Consider the following 10,686-nt stretch of genomic DNA (forward strand, 5'->3'; position numbering starts at 1 on the left):
CTCAGAGGGGCTGGGCTCGGAGCTGGGGGTCAGGGCTGGGGGGAGATGGGCTCGCGGGGTGCCCGGTTCAGAGGAGCTGGGCTCGGAGCTGGGGTTTAGGGGGTGCCCGGCTCAGAGGGGCTTACCATGCCCCCTCTCCCAGAGCCTCAGCGAGCCGCGTCCAGGAGCTCTTCCCGCTCAGCCCGCCGGAGCTCGCAGCCCCGCCCCCTTACCATGCGGCTCCGAGCGGCGGGAGCTCAGGCCCCGTCCGAGCCACGCCGCTGCAGCGCTGTCCAGGGCCGCTCCTGGACGCGGCGTGCTGAGGCGCCGGGGGATGGGGGAAGGCGAAGGCGGGGGCGGGGGGGGAGCCGCCAACATTCTCGTGGGGGCCCCTGTGGGGCCTGGGGCAAATTGCCCCACTTGCCCCACCTCTCTGGGCGACCCTGTGTAGGAGTCCTGACCCAAAAGGGGACTGGGGGGGGGGGGGGGATGGAATGTTATTGTATGGGGGTCACGGTATTGCCACCCTTACTTCTCTGCTGCTGCTGGTGGCAGTGCTGCCTTCAGAGCTGGGTGACCAGAGAGTGGTGGCTGCTAGCCAGGAGCCCAGCAGCGCAGAAGTAAGGATGGTATGGTATGCTATTGCCAACCTTACTTCTGCGCTACTGCCTTCATAGCTAGGTCCTCAGCCAGCAGCCACCACTTCCTGGCTGCCCAGATCTGAAGGCAGCAGCACAGAAGTAAGGGTGGAACGGTATGGTATTGCCACCCTTACTTCTGCACAGCTGCTGGTGGGGTGCTGCCTTCAGAGCTGGGTGCCTGGCCAGCAACTGCCACTCTCTGGCCACCCAGCTCTGAAGGCAGTGCAGAGGTAAGGGTGGCAATACCGCGACCCCCCTACAATAACCTTGGGACCCCCCCCATAACCCTGTTTTGGGTTGGGACCAAAGGCCGCGGGCTCCGGTCTTCCCGGCTGCCCTGCCACCCAGCAGGCTCCCAGCTGCCCCATGGCCCACACCAAGCTCTCGGCTCCTGGCCCCACTCTGTGGAGGGGTTTCTGGGCAGAGGGTGCTAAGCATAAAGGTTTGTGTGTGGGGGAGAGGGGGTTAAGTAGGATTCTCAACCTGCAGCCAAGGTAACACTTTGTGGGCCGCATAGGGCCCACAATGATAAATAGATTGAGAACACTGGTATAGGGTACACAAAAGACCAGATTTCACGGTGCGTGACACATTTTTCATGGCCGTGGATTTGGTAGGGTCCTAGCTATACATGATAATTTTTCCCTAATTCATCAGTTTTGGTAACTATTTCATATACTACATTTCTGTCATTAGAGAGAGACTGAAAAAATGCAGCCCAAAATAACTTAATTGTTTTGGTCATTTCCATGATTTAATATTAAACCTGTGTGTAAACTATAATATGGAAAGACTTCGCTAACCCCACCCCCCTTTTACATGGAAATAAAATAAGCCACATACCTGGAAATTAACATTATTTTAAAAAAGCTAGGGTTGAGTACTGGCTTCTACATTGTTTAATATTTATTTCTCATTCTTGCTTTAACATGTGTTCTGTGATGTTCAAGAGGGTGTCTATCTTACCAGTAGACTAGGAGGTTTGTTTAACATTGCAAGGCTAAGAGCTAAGACGAAGGTGAAGGAGATCATCATAAAAGATCTGTAGTTTGCAGATGATGCAGCCCTTGTGGCTCATAGTGTTGATGTCCTACAGCATCTTATTACTAAGTTTTCTGATTTATGCAAAATCTTTGGGCTAGCAATGAGCTTGAAAAAGACTGCTATCATGCATCAAGGCTCTTCAGAACTGGTTCCAGATGTCACCTTAGATGGTGTTCATCTAGATGTTGATGACCAATTTTGCTACCTTGGCTCTACTGTTACCAGCAAAGTAGATTTTGATGCTGAGCTTACTAGTAGAATTGGCAAAGCAGCCAGGAACTTTGATCTTTTGCAAGACAGAGCCTGGAACAATAAATTGTCAACTAAAGTGGAAAATCCATATTTATGAGATGTGTTTTATCCACTCATCAATATGACTCAGAAACATGGACAGCTTACACCAAACATATCAAAAGACTAAACAGTTTTCATATCAGATGCTTGCATAAAATTCTTCTAATAAGATGGCAAGACTGGGTGACAAATGTGGAAAAGTTAAATTGTGCTGATCATTCATGGGAACGTTGATTAGTAAGAAAAGACTCAGGTGTCAAGCCAGTGCCGGATTACAGGATCCCAAAGAGTGTGCTGTACTCTGAAGCTCGCAAAGGGTCTAGAAAGAGAGGCAGACTGGTGGGCGAATTTCAGATGCTTGCAAAGATTGATTTAGTATCCTTTGGAATCTCTGTGGATGATTGGGAAAGGACACAGGGCTTTGGAGCTGTCCTCCGGCTCCGCTCCAGCTCCAGGCAAAAACCTACAGCTCCGGAGCTGCTCCGGGCTCCGCTCCAAAGCCCTGGAAAGGAGTGCAGAATGCCACTCTGGTTGGCGGAGTCAGCTTGTAGATGTAGTGAGGCGTTGCGAGGCAGACTGGATCAAGCTTTGTGATGACCGGTGTCAGAGGAGGAAAGAATCTGCTGCTCCGATTCAGAGCATTGCTAGTTCGTGGATGTGCCCTGCCTGTGGACGGGACTGTCACTCGCATATCGGACTCAGCAGCCATCAAAGAACGCATTGGCGCATACACCATGCTCTGTAAAGAGTGATGGTATCATTGATGGGTCCAAAAGAAGTATGATCTAGTCCTCTGCCTCTTTGCTTTCAGCTATCCCATGCACAGTTCCAAATGGAGAAAAAGACACTTAAATTAGCGCAAAATTTTGAATCTTCCAAGTTTGATTTTACATCTGATATTTGTTTGTTTAGATTGTAAATTTTCTTGAGACACAGACTGCATCATGTAAAGTACCTAGCACTCTGACAGTTAAGAAAAATAATAAAAAGTTAGAACAGAGGTTTTCAAACTGTGGTCCGCGAGCTCCATTCAGGTGGTCCACAGATAGTTCTCTCTAAGGTGCGCGCCTGGGCGGCCGCACACAAGAGAATGAAGGGCCACCCATCTAATTAGTGGAGCCGCGCAGGCATGGCTCCATTAATTAGGTCCCTGGACCCTGGAGAAGACACACATGTAAGGTGAGGTGGTGGCCTTGGGGAGAATAGCGAGTAGGTGAGAGGGGGCAGCAGGGGGAACTTGGGACATGCAGGGCTGCGGCAGCCAGAGAAAGAGGCGACTTTCCCTAGCTCCAGGACTACAGCTGCCAGGGAGAGTTGGCCCTGCTTCCCAGCTTCAGCTCTGTGGCTGCTGTGGCGGGGGAGAGACCTCCCTACTTCCCAGCACCAGCTCAGGGGCTGCCGGGGCGGGGGAGAGAGGGAGAGACCTTCCTCCTTCCCAGCCCAAGCGGGGGAGAAAGGGCACATCCATCGCATTAGAAAGGTAAGACTACTGATATTAAAATACAAGTTGTGTGCTTTTATTTGTAGAACAAAAATAGCCCTTTTATCCAAAGCGCTTTACAATAGTTAGCTAGCAGTGCAAACAACATTTGGAAAGATCATTAAGTGGTCCGCCGAGACCCTCAGCAATTTTCAAGTGGTCTGCGAAAAAGAAGTTTGAGAACCACTGAGTTAGAATATTTCTATCATGATTACCTTGGTGTTTTTCTGAACCCAGTTAAGCCATGTTTTGCCAATGAAAATTAGTTGTCCATTGAAGAAAATTGTGACAGATTCTTTGCCTGTGTAGCCATGTTTTTACTTGTTTAGGTTTTTTAAAGTTTAAGATTAGTGAGTAAACAATATTCAGTAGACCTAGTTGGAAAACTTTTGTCAATGTTTTTTCAGTGAAATAGTGAAGATATTCAGAAACATTTCTGTAAAATATATTTATCATTTGAACCAGCTGTAATATAGATAGTATTATTTGACCTTCTAGCATCAGGTATCTTATTGTAATTTACTAACACAGGTCAGTCCTTCAAACCCATACTTAAGTGAGTAAAGGTTTTTATCAAACCCATATTACTTACTGGAAATTGATCAAATGCTGAATTCTTTCATCCCTTTTCAATGTGACGTGTGGATTTAACCATAACATTTCCATCTATTGGAGTGTTCAGTGGGTATTGTATTTATCTCCAGGGGATGTTGAAGATTAACTGTTTTAAAGCATTTTATGACCCTTTGGTGAAAGGTGCTATGTATGTGCAAAATAATATTTGTTTGCTTTAGCAGTGAAAATATAGGAGTATGTTTTTGATAAAAAAATAGATTACAGTAATGGGGGGGAGGGATACCTCAGTGGTTTGAGCATTGGCCTGCTAAACCCAGGGTTGTGAGTTCAATCCTTGAGGGGGCCACTTAGGGATCTGGGGCAAAATCAGTACTTGGTCCTGCTAGTGAAGGCAGGGGGCTGGACTCGATGACCTTTCAGGGTCCCTTCAAGTTCCAGGAGATAGGATATCTCCATATATTATGGGGGGAGGGATAGCTCAGTGGTTTGAGCATTGGCCTGCTAAACCCAGGGTTGTGAGTTCAATCCTTGAGGGGGCCACTTAGGGATCTGGGGCAAAATCAGTACTTGGTCCTGCTAGTGAAGGCAGGGGGTTGGACTTGATGACCTTCCAGGTCTAGGAGATAGGTATATCTCCATATAGTATATTTTATGTACGCTTTTAATTTTTTGATTTAGGAAGATGCCTTCTCTCCTCCCCCCCCCCCTTCACTGAGAAGGGAGATTATAAAGAAGATTTTATTTCAATGTTTTATTTTGGCTCCCACTTAAGTGTTAGTTAACTGTCTTCTTAGTCAAAATATTTGTAGTGGTAATACCCACCACCATCCCCTGAAGGAAAAAAAAGAGTTTGAGCAGTCTCTTCTTTTAATTTTGTTCTCTCCCAACAGGTTATTTTTTGTTTGTTTCTTGTGTGTTTGTTTATTCCCACACACCTTCTTGTCTTTGTCTATCATGAAGTAAAGTCTTTGAGGCTCCACCCAACTCTTTCCCTTTTAGCTTTTTAAGACCCCCTACTCCCCATTCCAGTAAAAAATCCCTCACTGCAGTGAACTCAGTGGATGCTGTGCATGCTCAGCACCTCTGAAAATTAGCATTAGTCACCAACAATGGAATTTTTTGTCTGTCTTTACAATGACTAATGTTAAAATGCACCACCCCTCAAATTTCATTTTTTAATGCCTTTTTGTGTTCTTATACATTTTGTACAATGTGTAAATGAATGCATTTAGAAGCTGGCTTTCAGTAATACAGCTAGAGTGTTTCTGTTTTATTCTTTATACTTTGTGATACTAACTAAATTCCTACCTTCCTATCTCTTGGTTTATTTTGGAATATGATGTTCCACTTTCTCATCTTGAATCATGTATCCATCCCCCCTCTTTTCATCTTCTTAAAGTCTGTCTCTTGGCAGCCCTTGAAGGATTTCATGGCTTGTTGTCTGTTCTAGTCTTTCTTTTTTCAAAGAACGCCGCTCTTTGTAGCACACGTATCTTGGACTCGCTACATAGTCATTGATTGATAACACAAACTCATTGTTCTAGTTCTTTACTGAATTAGAATTGCAGGATTTTTATGTCTAGATGCTGGATTAAAGCTTTTAGAATTTTCTAACACTGCATAAGAAGCATAGATAAAAGTTTGTTTCACGTGTACATCTGTTTTCATTTGGTTGGCTTTGATTTAGCCATTAACCCTCAGACCTGGGATTTAGCTCACATGGCATGGATCTGTGTTTCATTTGCAACGACATTGTGTTTACAATATGATGTGATGCTGGCAGACCAAGTGCCAGCTCATGCCAAGGTCCCCATGCATCCATAGAATACAGACAAATACATAGCTAGAATCAGTCTGGCTCATCTGTGTGTTAGTATTGTTGAAACAGATATAAGAATTAAAAGACTATGTTTAGTATTTAGACTTTATCAAATGCTTGTGAGTTGCATATATTAATCTCATGTAGAACATCTGTATCCCATATTGTAAGGTAATATTTGAGCATTTGCATTGTGTAAGGCTCTGTAACAGTAAATCACCAGACAGGAGAGAGATATTAACTAGTGTGAAAAGCTGGTCTCCAAGAGAAGGTATTATGTCCTGCCTGACAAGGAAGGCCCATCAACACCAGATGAACTAGAGTGGAACATTAAAGAGAACAAAACTTTGTTGTTTACTCTCCCTCCCTCTCCCTAATCAAGATGAGTCTTGAAAGTGGATTCCTCCCATCAGCTGAGTTTGCAGCTCAGGAAAGAAGAGGGGAAGGAAGTAACTGCCCCCCTCCCCCCCATGGAACAACTGTTTTAATGCTGCTTGGACTTTGAGGGGCAAAGATTACTAGACACAAGTAAAAGATCCCCAGTGCTTAGCCTGGGTTAGTCCTGAAGGAGACACAGAGCTTGCTTACTATAGAACAGGTATTGGCAACCTTTGACGCATGACCCATCAGGGAAATCCGCTGGTGGGCCGGGACGGTTTGTTTACTTGCAGCGTCCCGGCCCACCAGCGGATTTCCCTAACAGGCCGCGTGCCAAAGGTTGCCAATCCATGTTATAGAAGCTTCTATTACTTTTTGAAATTTAAGATTGGAATTCATTTGTGTATATATGTTTACCTGCTTTAACCTTGTAAATAACTCTCTTGTTTCCTTTTCATATATAATAAATGTTTAGATAGTTTATAATAGGAGTGGCTACCAGATCTAAAGTGCAATTGACCTGGAGTAAGTGACTGGTCCTTTGGGACTGGGAGTAACCTGAATATTGCTGTGATCCTTGGTATAAGGGACGATCTATTACACAGATATGCTCACTTGGATGGCAAGACAGATTGGAATTCCCAACCAAGGGGGACTGTCTGTGTCTCCGTGGTTAGGCCGTTATAGTGCTTGAGGAGTTTATACTTGATAATTGGTTGGTGAAATCTAAATATAGAACTCACAGCCAATTTGTGGTTTATTCCCAGGTTCTTAACAGTCTCCTTTGAGATTGGTACTCGTGCTCTTGAGCCACTGCTGTGTTCCTTATTTTTTTTTTTAAAGGCATTTTCTGAATGTGTGTCTATAAGTATCTGTCACTGATGCATCATCACCCTGTCCATGCACCTACTCTGTTTCCTAATATTATCTATCCTGCTATTAGTTTAACTCAGGGGTTCTCAAACTGGGGGTCGAGACCCCTCAGGGGGTCGTGAGGTTATTACATGGAGGGGTTGCGAGCTGTCAACCTGCACCCCAAACCCTGCTTTGCATCCAGCATTTATAATGGTGTTAAATATATAAAAAAGTGTTTTTAATTTATAAGGGGGGTTGCACTCAGAGGCTTGCTATCTGAAAGGGGTCACCAGTACAAAAGTTTGAGAACCACTGGTTTAACTCTACTGCTTTCAGGACATTCAAAATTTGAAACTGCTTATTGGCTTCTGCTGCCTTTAAAACAATATCTCAATCCCAAATATAACTGAAAAAGGAAGGGGGAAAAGATGGAAGTATAGTTTCACATTTTAAGATGTGTTGTATATGTCCAAAGTATTTAAAATAGCAAAACAAGAGGGTAATCTGTTTATCCAGCAGTAATACAATGTGCTGCTTTGTGGAAAATCACTACTCGAAATTTGTTTTGTATCCATTCTCTCTCCCTCCCCTCCACCCCTTCACAGGCCAGTAGGGGTATAAAGGCTGCAGAGGCAGCTTGTGGTATGGAGCTCATGTCTCTCTCAAATTGTCTTAAGAGCAATGATTGGCTGTGCAGGGCATGTCCAATCCCCATCAGCCAGAAGGACAGTAGGTATGATTCAGTGATCTGAGAGTGGGGGATGTTTAGGGGAAAACTAGAGGTCCTTGGCTGTTTTTTCTGTTTGGACTGGGGTAATATGGCATCCAGGTGTGTCTCCAGGAGACTGGTAAATCGGAGGGACAGGAAAAACCCATGGCACAGGACCCCAACCACCATCACCCCTTTCAGAGTACCATGGTAACCTAGTATTTTTTACCCAAATTGTTCCAGGAAGGGTTTTAGCTAGTCCTGTTCGAGGTCAGTATCTTGAACCCCTGCCCTCAGTGGTTCTGTCAGACTTGCTCCCTCTCAGGACAGCTTTTACTCCCACAGGCTTTTAAACCAAAACCACAGTTTTAAAAAACAATCCCCCTTTCCTCCCCCCGCCTCCACGCTCAAATGGCTCATCTTCTCCATACTTGGTACCAGTTACCATTACATCAGGGCAACCTGAGGGTTCTGTGTTCGGTCACTGTTCTCTCTCTCTTAGATGTTGGTTTGTGCTGCATGGCCTAGCCTGCTATTTTCCAACTCTTCTTATTCTTTCCACCGGCTTTTTCTTAGTAAGTCAGCAGAGTGGTCTGGCCCACTGGTGCCAGTTAACCCTTCATTCCCCTGACTCCTTCAAGTGTGGGCTAGTCCAATTCCTCTTTTTTACCTTTGCACTCTGTTTTTTCTTTTTCACAGAATGCAACAGAGCGATCTAGCCCATACTCCTAGTTTATCAGTACCAGAAGACTTGTTTTCTGTTTGGCCTTGCTTAGGTCAGAGTAGGCATATTAGCCTGCCTTTTTACTATAGCTGCTTGTTGTTTTTCTTATCAATGCACCTGAGCAGTGTAGTGCATGCAGCTAATCAGCATGTGACAATAAATAGAAATAGATGGATTCTGCAGGTAGAATCCAAAAGCAATTAAGCTTTTCCCCTTCCAACTTCCCTTTATAACTTGTAATTGAGCCTAACTGGACATTTTGAGCCTGACAACAGCTTTCAACCAAGAAACTTTGAGTGTCCAGTGGCTCATACCATCAGGCTTCCAGTTCAATGGATGATCCAGAAGTCTGTGATCCTGAACTAAAAGGTTAACATCAAGGGAGGAGAGTACACCATTTTGTTTCATATGTGTAAAACTACTTCAGCAACACTTTAAAGTTGAAAGATCATTACTACACAATCAAGAGGCTTCAAGTGTGAGTGCTCATTCCCAGCTCTACACTTCCCCCAGGCCACCATTCCTTATTCCTTGATTCTATAAATATGTTTAAAAATAAATATTTTTTAAAAAGGCATTTCTATGTCTCTTGGGGTATGTCTATGTTGCAATTAGACCCATGGCTGGCACGTGCCACCTGGCTCGGGCTAAGGGGCTGTTTAATTGCAGCGTAGACATTTGGGCTTGAGCCCAGGCTCTGGAACCCTCCCACCTTGCAGGGTCCTGGAGCCTGGGCTCGAGGCCAAGTCTGAACAAATTGCAGTGTAGACATACCCTTAAATGGCAGGTAATTGACCAGGGCAGCAGCAAAGCTATAGCTGCAGAAGCTGCAGTTTTACAACTGTGAGGCTTAGTATCATCCTGTAAGGCTGGGCTTGCTCTTCAGTTTCTGAGGTGGTTAGTTCAAGCCTTCATTAAGATGCCATTGTGTACTGTGACTAGAAAAAAAAAGCGTTGCATCCAAGAATGCAAGGGGGGGGGAACAAGGGAAAGAAAAAAATAAATCCCAAAACAACAAAACATCTTACACCCTTTGGAACAGAGTTCCAAAGTTTTCAGGCCTTCCAAATCAAATCTTAAAACACATCAGACAGATGTAGCAAAGAGTCCTGTGGCACCTTATAGACTAACAGACGTATTGGAGCATGAGCTTTCGTGGATGAATACCCACTTCTTCGTATTCACCCACGAAAGCTCATGCTCCAATACGTCTGTTAGTCTATAAGATGCCACAGGGGGGAAGCTGTTCTAGACTTGATTTTAACAAATAGGGAGGAACTCGTTGAGAATTTGAAAGTAGAAGGCAGCTTGGGTGAAAGTGATCATGAAATCATAGAGTTTGCAATTCTAAGGAAGGGTAGAAGGGAGAACAGCAAAATAGAGACAATGGATTTCAGGAAGGCAGATTTTGGTAAGCTCAGAGAGCTGATAGGTAAGGTCCCATGGGAATCAAGACTGAGGGAAAAAACAACTGAGGAGAGTTGGCAGTTTTTCAAAGGGACACTATTAAGGGCCCAAAAGCAAGCTATTCCGCTGGTTAGGAAAGATAGAAAATTTGGCAAAAGACCACCTTGGCTTAACCACGAGATCTTGCATAATCTAAAAAATAAAAAGGAATCATATAAAAAATGGAAACTAGGACAGATTACAAAGGATGAATATAGGCAAACAACACAGGAATGCAGGGGCAAGATTAGAAAGGCAAAGGCACAAAATGAGCTCAAACTAGCTATGGGAATAAAGGGAAACAAGAAGACTTTTTATCAATACATTAGAAGCAAGAGGAAGACCAAAAACAGGGTAGGCCCACTGCTTAGTGAAGAGGGAGAAACAGTAACAGGAAACGGCAGAGATGCTTAATGACTTCTTTGTTTCGGTCTTCACCGAGAAGTCTGAAGGAATGCCTAACATAGTGAATGCTAATGGGAAGGGGGTAGGTTTAGCAGATAAAATAAATAAAGAACAAGTTAAAAATCACTTAGAAAAGTTAGATGCCTGCAAGTCACCAGGGCCTGATGAAATGCATCCTAGAATACTCAAGGAGCTAATAGAGGAGGTATCTGAGCCTCTAGCTATTATCTTTGGAAAATCATGGGAGACGGGAGAGATTCCAGAAGACTGGAAAAGGGCAAATATAGTGCCCATCTATAAAAAGGGAAATAAAAACAACCCAGGAAACTACAGACC

This window comes from Terrapene carolina, unplaced genomic scaffold, assembly GCF_002925995.2.
Source record: "Terrapene carolina triunguis isolate 2854851 unplaced genomic scaffold, T_m_triunguis-2.0 Scaffold42, whole genome shotgun sequence".
NCBI lineage: Eukaryota > Metazoa > Chordata > Testudines > Emydidae > Terrapene > Terrapene triunguis.